Raw genomic sequence first — 18,935 nt, forward strand, 5'->3', positions numbered from 1 at the left:
ATTATAGAAATTCAGTTTAATACCACGACATCTTCACTGGAATAGCTAAAATATATATTTTCTGTACAAGAATGTTCATATGTGCACCAAAATTCATTAACAAGAAAGTGCATATGTGCAAAAATGTTTGTTGTAGTCATACCCCCAAAATACACAGTGCTATATTTAACTTCAGTGAAGTTCAAACAGGCAAAACAATTCCATACTATTCAATTGGGATAGTGACTACCATGCACAAAAGGAAATTAGAAAGGGGCAGGAAGGGAACTTCGGGAGCTGGTAAACTCCACTTTTTGAACAGTATGGTCGTTCCATGGATGTGTGAACATCATGATAAATTAATGAGCTGTACTTTGTTTATGTTATTTTTGTACCTCTCTCTATGTATAATGAAAAAAATTTTAAAGTACTTGATAAAAAGCAAGTTTCTAAGTTATTTAATCTCATCCTCAGTTCTTTCGTTTTTAGCTTGTTTTCAACACCACAGAATATCAATGTGTTGCTTCAAAAGGAATGAATATCTTTGAATCATTGTAGGAGTGAATATCAGTAAATGCTAGAAAATCATTTCTAAAACTGACTGGGCTGAAAGATTCTACTTGGCTTTATATAGATATCTCCTTTCACTCTTTCCCTCCTGTAGCTTAAAAAAATGGAAACATCTATCTGCTTTAAATACACTCACCTACCAAACTGTATCTACAAAAACTAATTTTAATGAGAGGCAGATAAGAAGGAAACAGAATGTATCTGTTTACAGAATGTATCATTAGAACTGTTTCATACCCAAACTTAACAATCAATTTCCATGAAACCCTATTTCTGACTTGTTATTGACAAAGAAGTCAGGGCTAACATTTTTATGTCTGCAGCAAGAAATAATACGTCCTGTAAGCAAAGGATACCTCCATTGTATTTTTCTTCATATTCTTCCATGAAAACATCATGTTGTTAATTTGTCAGATTTATCGAAGGCTGTCTCCTGGGAGATTACAAAAAAAGATGTCATTAGAAATTTTTACTCCATTCTGTGGGTGACTGTGATTAGAATTTCATTTTCACATAGCCAGCGGTAGATCCAGGTTTTGTGAGGACTAAAGATTACATAATTTTCAGGGACTTCATCAAAGAAAAAAAGAAAGGGAAAGTGAAAATATCTTACTTTTGTAAATTTTACAGAAGCATAGGATGATGTGAACACATTACCCCTTCCTTGGAACTGGTACAAGTTAAAGGAAACCTCTGTTTCATGGTAAATATGTGTCTATACTCAGCATAGAACCTAGAGATTATCACTTTAAGGCAGGTATCAAAGGGAGGACACCTACAGGTGAAAAATAGCAGTGTAAATAAATGAAATGATCTGTGTAAATAAAACAATAGTGCAAGTGTAATTACAAATGGCAACTTGCAGCCTCATTGCCATTGAAGTGATAATAGGAAATGGTTTGACTTTGACACTCTCTCTAGTATAATGGAAAATAGCCAAATCCACTCAATTTCTTATGCAGAGTTGACTGTTGCCTAATTTTCCTGTATTGAACAAATCAAAGGAACCTAGAGTTTATTATAAAGTTTCCATTAAAAATATTAACAACAAATTAAAATTATTTTCCCAAGAAAATAACTCTTTTTAAGTATCAAATGTTTGACTTTCACCAAGTCTGACACACATGAAGGTAAATAGAATTCACCTCTGACTAGTCCCAGACAATAGTTGAAGCTAAAGATCAGTGGTAAGTTGACCCTGAAGAACTTACTTTATTTTTAATGATTTAAATTAGAAGATAGCCAAAAAGAAAGACCAGAAAAAGTAGAGGACTTCTTAGTATCTGGAATAACTTAAATTTAGGGCATTCTGATGGGATGGTGAAAAGCCAGTGGACTGCCATGAAAATTTATGTCTGTAATATCCTTTGGTCTAAGCTCTCTTCACTTTTATTAGTTTTCCTAAAAATGGATCCGAAGACAGCAAGTGGGTTATGAGCCCTACTCTCTCAGTCAGGCTACCTTTAATAACTAAGAATACATGGAGACTTCATAATATTTGGAATAAGTAGGGGACTTCTTAATATCTGGAATAACTTAAATTTAGGGCATTCTGATGGGATGGTGAAAAGCCAGTGGACTGCCATGAAAATTTGTCTGTAATATCCTTTAGTTTTCCTAAAAATAGATCTGAAGATAGCAAGTGGGTTATGAGACCTACTCTCTCAGTTCGGTTACCTTTATTAACTAAGAATACATGAAGACACTAAAAATCCTACCTCCAGGTCCCAAGTTAAAAGAGTCAAGCTATACCATGAGTTTAAATGGATCTGTACAAAATTAAGGAAGTGGAATAGCAACAGTATTTAGGATACTTCACAGGTGATGTTTATTCAGGGATAAAAAATAGTGTAAGTGTAGGCAGATGGATTCCAAAGACATCAAAATCTTGTTTAAATGCAAATGTTTAGAGAAGAAATGCTATATAAATAAATTGCCTCTCAGCAGAATGTTTTCTTCATCAGGTTTACAAGAGGCAACCTCAGGTGTCTAATAGAGATATACTGAAGAACTAAAAGTGGATACCTTTGTGAAAGGAGTGGTAATGCCTCTAAAAGCCTGCAGTCAGAGGCACATTATTTATCTACTGAATTGAACCTGCAACCAAATTACAATCTTACTCTCTTTGCATTTTGTATCCCAATCTTGACTTTGAGATGAGTTGGCACTTCAAGGCATAAAAGTGTAATTTAGTCTTTCTTTTAATTCCCACTTAACTTCTGTGATAACAAGCAACTGCTTAGTGAGGTAATTAATGGGAAATTATGCTTTTTTTATTGGCAACTTGAGACCTACTTTCTAGACCTAAGTATGCAGTGAATCATAGTGTGATACCAATTTTTTTCTATCTCAGCTATTTGGTTGCAGGACCAATCTTAATCAGTTACCTGAAAGGAGGGAAAAGAAATACCCATTGGCCCATGAAGAGCTTTTTTGTGGAGGGCATAAGTGAAATGTACCCTACTTTGGAAGGTATATTTCAATATAAATATCGTTTTATTTTTTTACATATGGTCATTATTGTATGTGATATGCAATTGTTAGATCATTTAATCCCACAAAGTGCAGTGAAAATTGCTTAAGGAAAGAAATGATGAAATCTTCATACCTCACTCATACTGTTCTGCAGTGGATAAAATGAATATTTAGCAAAGCAAGCTAACAGTTTGCAAACGTGCAATTAAAATCCTGGCTCTTCTCTAATTATGTAACACTTAAGTTAAATGGTCTTAATAGACATATAATGATAGCTTTATAAACCTATAGTTACTTATCATCAAATGTAATTTCTATTTCGGTCTTAAAGCACCCATTACATGTCTATTATGATTTTTAAGTAATTTAGCAGACATTTAATGAATACTTTAAAAACCTAAATAGTAATTATTTCAAGAGACATCTGTTAACATATAGGAGTAACGGAGCTATTCATTTGAATACACAGTTTAAAACCAATTAGTGAGGTATATTTGCAATACCCAATGGCTTTACTACAAGAAGAAAATCACAATTTTAATGTAATTTTCTCTCTGAAAATAGAAGCTGTTTTTCTAATTTTCTTCTGAGTCCTGTGACTTACCTGTCACGTTACAAAACTGTAACACTGAAAAGCCATATCTTCTCATAATTCCAGGTATATTCTAGAAAAATTATCTCTGTGCCAGGCAGCATAAAAATGTATTTTACACATTAATTCACTGTTATATTTTGGGTTTGTTAGGATGCTTAAAAAAAAAAAGTTAAATATAGACAGTTTTTCATTGCAAGTTGTAGGTGAAAAATCAGTTTCCAATGCTCTTAAATTTAACAGAAGACTACTATTTCTCACTATGTGTAACAAGTATAAGTTGGCTACATATTTTCACAACTAAAATGCTTAAATTTCTTTCAAATGACAGAAGAAAGCTGTGTGTTATAGTAAAGTCACTAAAATTTTCTCATGAAATAGAGATCATTATTTTTGACAAATGAAGCTTCATTCATGAGCTTTATGGAAACATTTTAAGGCCTATTTCAAGTGTGATGCACTTTAATTTATAAAACTGAAATTGCTTTATCATTCCTATGAAATATAGATGTTTCAATAGTCCAAATTTCAAACTCTGGATTATATGATTGCACAAATATAGACAATTGCTTGAAAATGAGATATAATCTTTAGTGTTAATCTTCATTAATTAGTATAAATTTTAATTATTATTATAGTATTACCAGTTAACTTTATAATCCAATTGTTTTCATATACATGCTGTTTCAGCATTGAGGTCATTTGTGACTTTTCCTGTCCTAAACTTCCTTCTCTTATATGACAAGGAAAAATAATGCAAGCATTTCTCCTTCTGTACTAGCACTAATTTCATAAAAGGATACATCCAATTATTAGAACCTACTGCAGTATGAATTAATTGTGTGTGTATATAATATATAGAGAGATATCCAAATACTTATATATATATGATAAGTATATATACAAGCATACATATATATATATATATATATATATATATATATATATATATGCTTATATTTGTGAATATATCATATAATAGCACATGATATAGATATATCATATGTATTATATATATTGAATATTTAATGTGAATATATATGAATATAATGTATATATGAATATATGTATACAAAAAATAGTAAATCCCTCTTCATAAATTTAGGGAAATGTATTAAATATATCCTGGGTTATATGTAAAACAATAGTTAAGCAATTGATAATTTTGTGTTAATTCTTATACAAATAATATTATAAGGTAATACAATGTGGCCTTTCAACATAGGGCTAAATATTAAACTACTATTTTATACTGTCTATGCATTACAATGTTACAAACTGGTAGACATCAAACTTGTGATAAGCCCGCTAGTTGGTTGGATTTATGCAGCTGCAGTTCAGCAGAGAGGTCTTCACTGGATATAGGGATCTGGCAGGAATTTGGCATACAGATAGTGATCAAAGTTATATAATTATGTGAGATCAAAAAGGGGTTGTACAGCTAGAGAAAAGAAGAATATCAAAGATTGTGTTCTGTGGTATCCAACACTAAAAGGCCAGGAAATGAGGAAACAGGAAACAAACTAGCATAGAAGATTAAAGAGGAAGAGGAGAAGTCAGATAAAAATAGATAACTGGAAGCCAGATGAAGCCATTCTTCCAAGAAACAGGGGATGTGTTATATGCTATTGATACATAAATATTAATAATGTGTTGATATCTGTTATATGCTATTTTGTTGTAATAGCACAATAAGTGTATTATGTGATTTTGTTAGGTCAAGTTAAAGATTAAGTATTAATTTAACAGTGGGAAATTAATTGGTAACTTGATAAAAAGAGTACAGTGGGGAGATGATGAAAGATAAATAAATGGGGCTCAAGAGATAAAGGGACACTAAGAAATGTTGGTATAAACAACTATTCCAAGGTATGTTCTTGTGAAGAGAAGTTAAAGAACAATGGAGCAGTAGCTGAAGGTAGAATTGGAATTAAGAGAGCATTTTTAAAAGAAAAATATAATGACATATTTATGTGTTGATGGTAAAGATCTACTATAGAGGGAAAAATTTAAAAATGTATTATAGAGTAAAATATTGGACAAAATATGAAGAGTAAAGTATTGGAGCTAAGATGTTGCATATGTAAAGGAGAGGGGATATAGTGCATAAAGGGAAGTGAAGACCTTAACTGGGATTCTCACAGTTTGTCCAAATAAACCAGGGAGCAAGAAGGGAATTTGTACACAATTGCAGGTAGCTGGATTGATGAGATCCTGCAGGAGATCTCCTGTGATTAACTCAATTTTCCTTGTGAAATTGAAAGTGAGATTATTAGCTAAGAGTGATGATGATGATGTAGCTCTGGATATTTGTGGGAAAAGGAGGAAGAATGAAACAGCTTTTTAGCAGAATGGGATGAAAAATGAATTGAGAAGTGTAGCTTGTTTCTGAGTAACAATAATGCCCAACTACTCTGAGGTTGGCAGTCACACATTTCAATTGAGAGCAATCAGCATGATGTGTGTTTTTCCAGCAACACTCAGATGTACAGGCACATGCAAAAAATAGGCTGGGAGTTCAATATTAAGACAAGGTACTTACCAAATTTATAAGATAATGCCAACAGTTTTTCTGAGTGTGTGCGTGTGTGTGTCTGTATGTGTGTGTGTGTGTGTGTGTGTGTGTTTGGGTTGTTCTACATGTTCTATAATATTTTATGTTGTCAAATTTTTAATATACTTTATAATAAGATATTCTGAAAGAAAAATGATGGTGGTTTAATACTGAATTTTCCCACTTCTCCTATAAAGCATATAGAGAGATGTATCAATATTACTTTGCCAGGGATGCCACAACAAAGTACAACTGGGTGGCTTACACAACAGAAATTTATTGTCTCACAGTTTTGGAGGCTAGAAGTCCAAAATCATTTTTAATTTGTTTTTTTGACAGTATTGTCATAGTCATTCAATAAGAAAATAATAATGTTTTTGACAACTTGTCCTGGAACAAACATAAATATATTTGGGGATGGGAGGGGGAAGATTGTGTGCATACACACGCACACACAGAGACACACACGAACAAGTAGAAGATAAGGACAATTAAAATATCAACTATACCCTAGAGACCAACTGCAGCAGTGGGAGCTATATTTCTTGCCACTATCTCTTTCCTTGTAATTCCCCCTACACCTGGAAATTATAACAAACCACAATTTGAAGAATAAAGAGACTTATGATGAGACCCCCTTAAATTGGAACCATAGCATCTTGTTAGTGCTCCACTCATACTTTATCAGACCCCTTTACCATTTGTTTGCATGAAGCTTCCATATATGTTTCCATTCCCAGGAGTCAGGACCAGCAAGTCTATCAGATAACTACACACAGGTGGCCAGAACTACATTTGTCTGCACAGAGAACAGAAATTGTCTCCAAAGTTTTGTCCTCCTGTGAACAACTTTTAAAAAATGACAAATGTGCATGGAGGTATAAATATTCCAAGCTCCTTAAGCTTAATCTGAGGTTCTGGTCACACTTTCTAAAGATCATCTTTGGAGGATTTAGGGGAAGTTACTGTATGTGGGCCTTTTCAAATACCTCACTCTTATTTCCTGTCTTATTTCCTCATATATCTATGAATTTTTCCTGGGCCATATAATAATAAATCACAGTTGTCTCCGGACAAAATCCCACTAGTCCTTATTTGTGAAGGACAGTCCAATTTTATGTCTATGATCCCAGTATAATTATCTCATTGCATTGTCCCATTTCATTCTTACAACTCTTCCAGTTTGTATGGTAACATATATGGTCCCCATTTTATAATGAAAAGTTATGACAACCACAACCACATTTTACCAAGAAGAGAGAGCATAGAAAACTTGTAAGATACTTTAGGAAAGAAAGTGTGAGGCAAGGCAAGTTGACCTTGAAGTTTACAAACAAATACACATTGTGAACACACAAGAGACTTAGTGACCATTCTTTGCAAGAGCCTTCTTGAGAACACTATAAAAGGATGAACTCCAGGTGGAAAGAGTCATTACTGATCTAACAAACAAAATAATAGAGTTGAGAAAACGGACTGTAAATTGTACATGCTTTGACAATGGGACTCACTCATCTAACACAAAATGGGAGCAGATGTGTTTGGTAAGTAGCTGGCAAGTAAAATTAGTTTCCTGAATGCCTCATTGCAACCACTGGGTGTCAAAGAGTATTATTTAAGGCTAATAAATTAAATAGTGAATAATGAAACATATGTGAGAAAACAAAGGTAAATAAATAAAAGCTATTAATATTTACTGAATGTGCATGATAGTATAATTGTTGGGGCCGGGAAGGTTACAACTTTATTTTAATGGGGTTTATAATAAGGAGGCAAATAAAGAAAGAATATTTCATAAATCTAAAGTCCTTAAAATAACTTCTAGAGCAAAATTATAAACTTTCCTAAATATTAGAAATACAGTAAAAAAAAAAAAAGACAGGAAACAGATATCCATACTGAATGCTTTATACATTATGATAGTTAATTTTATGTGTCATCCTGGTTAGACTATGGTGCCCCTGGTTGTTTGGTCAAACACTAGTCCAAATGTTACTGTTTCATTAGATTAATACTGATAATCAGTAGACTTTAAGTAAAGCACATTACCCTCTAAAATGTGGGTGGGCTTCATTCAATCCACTGAAGGTCTTAAGAGTAAAGACTGAGGATTTCTGAAGAAAGAATGTAGCCTCAAGACTGTAACAGAAACCCTGCCTGAGTTCCAGGTGTTAACTTGCCCTACAGATTTAAAAATTGCCAGCTCCAACAATCACAATTACATGAGCCAATTCCTTAAAATAAATTATTCTCATATTCTCTCTGTGTCTTTATCTTTATCTATCTATCTATCTATCTATCTATCTATCTATCCATCTATATCTATCTAATCTGTTTCTTTAGAGAACCCTGACTAAACTAATATAGATTTTGTTACCAAGAGTAGTTCTAAAGGAAAATAATCTTAATGATGATTTTGGAGGGTTGATTCTGAGGTCTCTGGAATTGATTCTTTAATCTGATTAGATTTAAAGGAACCAATGACTCTATTTCTAGTAGCAAAGACAGCTCTGATGGCCATGGCATGAGGTAGTAATAGACATATGCAAAATATCATCATTGGTGTTGATGATTACTCTTAAATATTTTTAAGAGTCAAGGTTCTGGATAACCATATATTTGAAACCTCAAAACATTTTTTTGTCAAACTAGTGAGTATAATGAGATTGACTAGTTGCTCTGAATTTCACTGGACAAAGTAGGGAAAGGAAAAGATGAGCTCAGGGATTCAAATTGCAAGCTCAAGTGCTGCATAAACCATAAAAGACCTGAAAGTTTTCTATGTCTGCTCTGAAAGAAACCCTTATATTCCAGAGCTGCAGAGCTGAGATGACTGTAAAACAAACCCAGAGTTCCTATAAATGAATAACAACATGAACTGAGTTCCCAGTCTCACAGGGTGTCTGTTAAAATGAGGCTATTGGTTGAGAAGGAATGGGGTCCTGAAAATTGGAATGGGACATTTGATTCTGATGAAATAGGGACATTGAACCCCTAAATTCTACTGAATCTTATTGCCAGTAGAAACATTGTTTTCATCTCCATCTGAAGAGATTAATCCTGTTTAGCCTGAGGAAGTTATAATGGCCTCCCCTAAGGTAGTTGCCTTTCAAAACAGTACTGGTTCTTCTCAGAACCCACCTCCACTAGCCCTCTTTTGTCCAAGACTTGTAACAAGTCTCAGATCCCAGCAGGCCCCCAAAAGGTGAGGTAGAAAGTGTGATCCATAAGGAGATATACCACACTCCAAAAGGAACTACATGAGTTTTCCAATTTATACAGATGGAAATCCTGAGTTTATGTGTGGGAATGGATATCAACACAGGGATGGTTGTGGAAGGAACATAAAGTTGTGTCATGCAGAATTTATGGATAAAGGCTCACTAGGCAGAGATTTTGCATTTAATGTCACAGACTGATGCGTTTAGTTGGTTGGTGAAACAGGGATCAAAAGCTGATTTACAATGAATTAAGATGAAATGCCAGACTCCCTTGGTATACTGTAGACAAATGGATGCAAAGTTTTAGGGAGATTGGAATGTTAGAGAGTATTTGCCATGTAAGATCTTCTCACTCACCCTGGAAGCTTTCTCCATGACTGTAAGAAATAAATTTGTTAGTGTAGACCTATTATCCTGGAAGAGCTCTGTGATGGCTCTTGCCTGTGGGTCAGATATTACAGTGGGAACTTTTGCCATTGGATTGGAAAACCTAAATATAATGGGGATAATTGGATGCTAGAGGGGCAGGGGGTTAGTGGTGGCACTTAATCACCAAAGTCAAGGTGGGCATGGTTACTACAATGGAAAGCATAGTGAAAGCATGGAAATTCAGAAATAATCTGATTCACAGAGACATGTGGGTTTGGCTAGAAGTGGAATAGATGGGCAGTTTACTAAATTCTTACTTGATCTTTATAGTGGAAGAGTTCTCAGTCAAGGGAATAGAAGTTTAACTTGAATCATAAAAACAGAGTCATTGCCCCTCAGTCAGTTTCCAGACTTGAGCAAGTTTACTGACCCGGAACCTTTTGAATGAAGGAAAGGCTGAGTCCCCTTGAAGAAGTGAGGCTTTATGCTGCTGAAATTTTATACTGTTAATGTTTCTCTTCGGCTCCCCCCCCCTACAGCCCTTTACAGGGTGACTGTGCAGTGAAGAAAAGGAAATAATGAAACATTTTGAGGACTACTGGGCACTAGCTCTAAACTGACAAGAATTTTAAGAGACCCAAAACATTCTATGGCTCATCAATCAGCGTCGGGGCTTATGGAGGTCAGGTGATCATGGAGTTTTAGCTCAGATCTATCTCATTGTTGGTCTAGTGGGTAATGCACAATTGGATTAGAAGCTGGCAAAATCTCCATTTTCTGACCTGTGGCTATTGTTGTAGGAAAGGTCGAGTGGGAACTACTAGGTCTGCCTTTATCTAGGGAACTAGTAAACTAAAAGCAATCCTACATTCCTGGAGGAGATACAGAGATATAGTCACCATGGAGGACAAGAAGAGTGCAAGGGTGGTGATACCCACGATATCCCTGTTCATGTCACCTATTTGGCCTGTGAGGAAAACAGATCATGGAGAATGAAGTGGATTGTTGTAAGCTTAACCAGGTGGTGATTCTATTTGAAGATGTTGTACCAAATGTGATTTTATTGCTTAAACAAATTAACACATTCCCTGGTATCTGCTATGTAGCTATTGATTTGATTAATATGTTTTGTTTTTTTGTTTTTGTTTTTCCTACCTTTTAGTAAAGGACACCAGAAGCAGTTTACTTTCAGCTGGCAAGGCCAGCAGTACACTCTCACTTTCTTACATCAGTCAGATATCAATTCTCCAGCCCTAAGTCATAACTTAGTCTGCAGGGATCTTGGTCACCTTTCCCTTCCACAAACTATCACACTGGTCCCTTATATTGATGATATGATGCTGATTGAACCTCATGATTAGGAGAAGCAACTACTCTTATTGGTAAGACATTTGCATGTCAGAAGGTAAGAGATGTATTAGACAAAAATTCAGGGCCTTTCACCTTAGTGAAATTTCTAAGTGTCCAATAGTGTGGGACATGTTGAGATATCTCTTCTGAGGTGATGAATAAATTGTGCATTTGGCCCCTTTTACAATCAAGAAAGAGGCTTAGAATCTCTTTGGATTTTGGAGTCAACATAATCCTTAGTCGGATGTGCTACTCTAACGAATGTGCCAAGTGACCTGAAAAGCTACTAGATTTGAGTACAGCCCAGAGCAAACAAAGGCTTAGCAACACATCCAGGCTACCTGGAGAAAACACTAACCCAAATTTATTTTTCATGCCTGTGTCTGTCCATCTTCTCTTAGGTCATGGACTAGTGTTCTTTTTCTGCCATGGTAGTTCTTTTATGCCTTCAGACAGTCTGCAATTACAAGAAGTAAAACATCAGTAAACATAATTTTAAATTGTTATTTCAGTTCTATCATTAAGAATGTGTAAATTTTTTATTTGCTCATTTGCCTAATATAGAATATTAAGGATTTTAAGGGTTTTAAATTATTTTAATTATTATGTTATCTAGTGGTCTTCAATAATAAAAGCATATTCTATATCTCAACATATGTTTTAGATAAAAATGTTTGAGAAAATATTCATAAGCTTTTAATAAGAATGTTTTCTGGTTTCACTGTGCTAAATAAGAAGGTTAAGCCTATTTAACTATTAAAAATTAAGTATTATACAATATATGAAATTAAACTGTTGTTACATAGTTCTAAATGTTTTCTATATTTATAGAAATTTTAATTTATTCATGAAGTGCTCATTTTATAGAAGATAATATACTTTTTTCCCTATCAGTTAACTTTTTAAAAATATAGTTGTAAGCTTTATATATCATTTCTGTGGTGAAACAGAAGACATACATTTCTCAAGTTTTAATTTTTTTAACTGAGATAGAAAATGTACTGACCTCCGTATATGTTAATAATTTAGCTATTCAAATAATATATAAACGAGTGGTTTCTCTTCAACTGGAAGTAAGAAAGTCTCAAAGATTGTTTATCAGGCAAAATAAACATTGGATGAAAGCTACTGAAAAGTCTAAGATGAAAGAAGATTTTTATTAAAAAATGCCTAATGGAGTCCATATTGTGGTGTGTGTTTTAGATAAAAATGTATTTGCCCTCCTTCCAGACCCTGACCCAATGTAAGGAGTATTTAATCAGAAACTGTTTAATTCATACTTAGCACTCTCTGACCCATAACACATATCTGTATTTCATATAATATTGCAGAAAAAAGAAACAAACAAACAGAAATTGAGGTCAGTAAAGCAAATTGCAAACTTTAGCCTATTTTTCAGGGTCTCTTGGGAGAAGTTTCCACATCTATGTGTAAGATAAGAGTCAAGAATCTGGGCCAAGGATGGATTATTATTACATGTTAATATTTCCAGAATTTGTGTGCTATTATGGACTGAATGTTTGTGTCGCCCCAAAATTCATATGTTGAATCCCTAATCCTCAATGTGATGGTGTTTGGAGGTGGGGTATTTGGGAAGTAATTAGGTTTAAATGAGGTCATAAGGGTAGGACCCCCAGGATGGGATTAGTGTCCTTAAACGAAGAGGAAGAGAGCTCTGTCTCTCTCTCTGTCTCTCTCTCTGTCTCTGTCTCTCTCTCCTGTCTTGAGAGGAAGCAGCTAGAAGGCTGCTGTCTGAAAGTCAGGAAGAGGCCTCTTACCAGGAATCAAATCTGCCGGCACCTTGATCTTGGACTCTTTCTGTAACTATGAGAAACAAATGTTTGTTGTTTAGGCCACTCAGTCTGTGGTATTTTTGTTATAGTAACCCAAGCTAAGAGGTGTTCTTTCCCTTTTATTGGTAATATTGATATTGTACTTAGTAGCTTCTCTCAGTAAATAATAAAGAACGTAGGAGCTTACTTTAATGTTCACAAAGAAAGAAATATGGGGGTGAATATGCTCTAACCCACATTCAGTTTTTGTTGAGACGCTTCAGAAGAGAGCAGATGGAAATAAGTGAGAACTGAAGCAGACTGCAGCCTTGGGATATAGAAAGGAAAAAGAAAGAGCCTGTGGATACTGAGCCAGGAACTGAGAAACAGCTTAATAAGCAGGTAACCTAGACTTCCAGTCAGAAAGAAATAAAAACACCTCTGTGTTGAGGAAACCAGAAACTTTTCCACTGATACACTAATATATGGAGTACAGCATTTATAACATTTTCTCCTATGGTTTATGTACGTACATGTCGATGTTTTTATTCAACCTCCTGGTTTCTCCATTGTTTTAGTTCTTCCAACAAGTGTTTGTCTTTAATTGACTTTGTTCCTTGTTCTTATAAAGAAGTTGAACATGGCCTATGAATAGAAATTCCATGAACGCTCTTGCTTCTCTGTGCATATATTTCATCAATCTCAACTAGTAAAGAAACTGTAAGACTCTTTTATTCTCCAGTTTTCTTAGTTGATCTGGATTAATAACTAGAAAATGAGCATTCTGCTCCCCTTTACACATGATATACATTTAATGAGTTAATTAGATCAACATCACTCATTCTCTCTGCTGTCATTGTGCCTGCATTTGGTAGGAGTAAATATGCTGGTAATAAACCATATTTCAGTAGAGAAACACAATTTTTTATTTACATGTTAATTTCAGAGATATGAGACATATCCAGCTTCAGCCAAGTGCTAATGAACATGACAGTTATTCCTCACACCATGTTCACTCAGACGAACGCAATCATTTTGTCATTGTTAATATTTTCTTTAGAATGATTATTGATTGCAGTCTTTCTATAAAAACTATGATTTATTGGATCTACTTTCTAGTTTACACATTTCCTGTTAATATCATTCATTCTAAAAATATATATGTATATAAGAATAACAAAACTTTGGTTACACATCTCCCCATTTAAATAAATAAAGCATAAATAATACAGTTGAAACTCCCTGATTACCTATTCCCAGTTTAAGAATTTTCATAATATTTTATTCCATGCATTTTATTATACTTTTAACATATTTGTGACTAAATTATATCACATGGTTTTGATATGTTATGTAAATGTCATCATAGTGTATGAATTCTTTGGCATTATTATTTCTTTCAAGATTATGATTGTAATATTCATACCTAGAGCCCTAGGTCATTCATTTTTATACCTATTTGATATTGTATTATATGCAAAGCCTGGTTTCAACATTAGCATATATGTATCCTAATGTATTTATATCAGCATTTCACTAAGATTAATCAGGAATTGCTGAGGGCTGGAATATTTTTTACTTTATTGGATTTTGTGAGATTGATCTTCAGAGTACCTGAACCAATTTTTTTTCTATCAGCAATTATACAGAGAATTCTATTACATGAAATCCTCGACATTCCATTAGTTTTAGTAAGATTTTAAAGCATTTTATTTTCAAATAATTTTTACTGATGGTATATACCTAGAGTCAAATGCAGAAATCTTGATGGCTCGTATGCGTATATATATGTGTATGTATGTTATTGTGTGTGTAGGTACCACCCAGATCAAGATATTGTATACTTCCAACATCACAGAAAAACTTGCCCATTCTCTGAGCAAGTTTAATAAACTGAGCCTTTAATAAACTATTCCTGATTTGAAGCAACCACTATTCAGGCTTCTATTACCGAATAATGTTGCCAGTTTTTAAAAACTTCTTGGAAATGGAATCATTAGGCTAGTGAGAATAACCTATGCTGTGGTGTATAGAAGTAGTTAGTTCATTTGTAATACTGTGTAGGTGTGTTACAATCTTTTATGTGAAAATACCAAAAATTTTTGATCCACTATACTGTTAATGGATATTTGTACTATTTTCACTTATGGATAATGCAAATAATGCGGCTGTAAACGTTTCTGTACTTGTGCTGGTGGAAACATGCATGTGTTTCTCCTAGTTTATATCTAGAAACACTGGTTTATAGGTAAGATTTATACTTAGCTTTAGTACATAATGCCAAATATTTTCCCAAGTGGTTCTAACAATAAACATTCCCACCAGCAGTGTCTGATAGTTTGCGGCTACACATCCTTTCTAGCAAATGGTATTTTCGATCCTTCTTGTCATTTTACCCATTCTGGTGACTTTGTACCTCTATTACATTTTGGTTGTCAGTTGCATTTCTTTGACATTGTGCACTTTCTCAGGCACTTTTGGCCATTTGTATATTCTTTTATGAGAAGTGCTTGTTTAAAACTTTTCCAATTTGCTTTAGTTTGGTTGACTGTATTTTCTTTTGTATTGGTTTAGAACAGTTCTTTAGATATTGTGGATATGAACCCTTTGTCAGATTGTTTTATGAATATTTTCTACCATATTATGGTTTTGTATTTTTACTCTCTTAATAGTATCTTTTGATGAACTGAAGTTCTTAATTTTAAAAAAGTCTACTTTTTCAATCTTTGATTTTATAATCAGTGGGATTTTTTTTTGTATTCTGTTTAAGAAATTTTTACCTAACTCTTTTGACATAAAGTTTTTTTCTTTGAAATGCTTTAACGTTTTACCTTTAAAACTTAGGCATAGACTCCACTTCAATTAGTTATTTTGCATGGTATGCATAGGAATCAAAGTTCATATTTCTATAATGATATCCCATCACTCCAGAACAATCTATGGAGAAGACTATGCTTTCTTATCTGTTTTGCAGTGTCATTTCTGTCATAAATCAAATATGACATATCCGTGGGGGTCTTTTTCTTGTCTTTTCATCCTCTGCCAATGGCCTATTTTCTCTACTCTTGTTTTAAAATCATATTACCTTAACTGTGGATTTACTTTTATTATGTCTTGATATTTGGTAGTAAATCTTAAAAGTAATTTAAAAAAATCATTGCAATACGTTCTATTTTTATTTGCAGTTTATATCAGCCTGTCAATTTTTTAAAATGTGGAATAAATAAGGGATTGCTTTTCATCTATGGATGTTTTGAGAAAAAAATTAATGTTAAAATATGGGGAATTCCAATCTATGAACACAAACTATCTTTCCATTCATTTAGGTAAGTCTTTCATTTCATAGATAAATAGATTGTTGGTAGGTAGATAACACACAGATGGATAGTTAAATATCTTAAAAAAATGCTTTGAAGTGTTTTTTAAGATTTATTTCTAGGTATTTGATATTTTGAGACATAAGACTATTTGTGTAATTTTACTTTTCAGTTGTTAGTGCCAGTATTTAGAAGTAAAATCAATTTCTTTATATTGATCTTGGATCCAGAAAGTTTGCTAAATTTGCTTAAGAGTTTGTTGATTTTTTTTGGATGTTCTATAAATGTTATTATAACATCCTTAAACATAGGCAGCTTTACTTCCTTTATTCCCTCTTTAGTTCATTTATTTATTTTTCCTGCTTTGGTACACTAGTTAGTAATTGCAGTACAATATTGAATAGAAGTGGTGATAGTGATTCTTGTCTTATATTTGGATTAGAGGGAAAATATATGTAATTAACTAAAGTTAAGTATGATGTTATCTGTAGTGTTATTACAGATATACTTTATTAGATTAATGATACTATCTATATGTCTAGTTTGTTAGGATTTTTTTTATATCAGGAAGGAATCAAACTTTATTATAATGTTTCTTTATTTATTGAAATGAGTATGTGATGTTTTTCCTCTTTCTATTATTTTAAGGAATGGCAGTGATTTTTTTTTTTAAGCTTAAATCAACTTTGCTTTCCTGCAAGAAACTTATGTAGTGGAAATATAGGATTTGCTACTATTTTGTTTGGGAGATTTGTAAAAATTTTCACAAAATAAATTGGTGTGACATAAATCATAGCAAGATCTTTTTTGACCCACATCCTAGAGTAATGAGAATAAAAACAAAAATAAACAAATGGGACCTAATGAAACTTAAAAGCTTTTGCACAGCAAAGGAAACCATAAACAAGACAAAAAGATAACCCTCAGAATGGGAGAAAATATTTGCAAACAAATCAACGGACAAAGGCTTAATCTCCAAAATATATAAACAGCTCAAGCAGCTCAATATTAAAAAAAACAAACAACCCAATCAAAAAATGGACAGAAGACCTAAATAGACACCTCTCCAAATAAGACTTACAAATGGCCAAGAGGCACATGAAAAGCTACTCAACATCACTAATCATTAGAGCAATGCAAATCAAAACTACAATGAAGTATCACCTCACACAGGTTAGAATGGACATCATCAGAAAATCTACAAACTATAAGTGTTGGAGAGGGTGCAGAGAAAAGGGAACCCTCTTGCACTGTTGGTGGGAATGTAAATTGATACAGCCACTATGGAGAACAGTATGGAGGTTCCTTAAAAACCTAAAAGTAGAACTACCATATGGCCCAGCAATCCCACTAGCAGGCATACACCCAGAGAAAACCATAATTCAGAAAATGTCATGTACCCCATTGTTCATTGCAACATTATTTACAATAGCCAGGACATGGAAGCAACCTAAATGTCCACTGACAGACAAATGGATAAAGAAGATGTACATATATACAATGGAGTATTAGCCATAAAAATGAAAGAAATTGGGTCATTTGTAGAGATGTGGATGGACCTAGAGACTGTCATACAGAGTGGAGTAAGTCAGGAAGAGAAAAACAAATATCGTGTATTAATGCATGTATGTGGAATCCAGAAAATTGACACAGATGAACTGGTTTGCAAGGCAGAAATAGAGACACAGATGTAGAGAACAAACATATGGACACTAAGGGGGTAAGTGGGGGGGCGGTGGTGGTGGTGGGATTGACATATATACACCAATATGTACAAAATTGAGAAATAATAAGAACCTGCTATATAAAAAGATAAAAAAATGAAATTCAAAATAAATAAATTGGTGTGTAGTTTTCTTTTTGTTGCATGTATGAAGTAATTTTTTACCTTTCTCTGACTATTAATGAGTTTGAGTAATTTTTCTTATGCTTTTGGTTAATTGTGTCACTTTTTACTCTAACTGTACTGATATTTTTTACTTTTCTATATTTTTAATATTTTCCTTAATTATCCTTTACACTTTTTTAAAGTTGATGTGTTTCAGATGCCATCTCTCAAATGAAATCCTTATTTTATGATCACAAATTTTTGGTTTAATTTTAGTTACATATATCTATTTCTTACCTTTCCTGCTTCCTACCATTCTTTTATAATTTTTTTAATCTCTGTTCTTGTGTGGTTTTTTTTTGTTTGTTTGTTTGTTTCTTTCTTTTTCTTGCACATGTCTTTGGGAAATCCTTCTCTACCTAGAAATCATAAAAACATTTTCTGTAATATGTTCTAAAATATTAAAAATTTTACTATGCACACCTAAGTCTAAATAAACCCATCTGGAAATGTTTCTTTTGTGTGTGTGATATACCAGAAATGTATACCTACCGTACTTTTCATTTTCACAGACCTCTGCAACATCATAAGTATGCTGAATTATCTGATTAAGGTCAAATAAATATTTTATACACTTGATTATGTTTTTTGATTAACATCTACATCTTCAGTGAATAAGGACTTTTGTTTTTGTCCTTCACCATCTTTTCTTGTTTGTTTGTTTCAATTTCATTTGATTTTTCTTGTGTTTCTATATTGGCAAAGAATTCAATATAATATCAATACCAAAGTGACAACATCTTATCCAGATTAAGGAAATGTTTCTAATGTTCATTGTTATGTGTGATTATTATCTTAGGGTTTTAACAGATATCTTACTGTAGGTTTGAAAATAGCTTTTTTAATTT

The sequence above is a fragment of the Mesoplodon mirus genome, assembly GCF_964341445.2.
Source record: "Mesoplodon mirus genome assembly, chromosome: 6".
Taxonomy (NCBI): Eukaryota; Metazoa; Chordata; class Mammalia; order Artiodactyla; family Ziphiidae; genus Mesoplodon; species Mesoplodon mirus.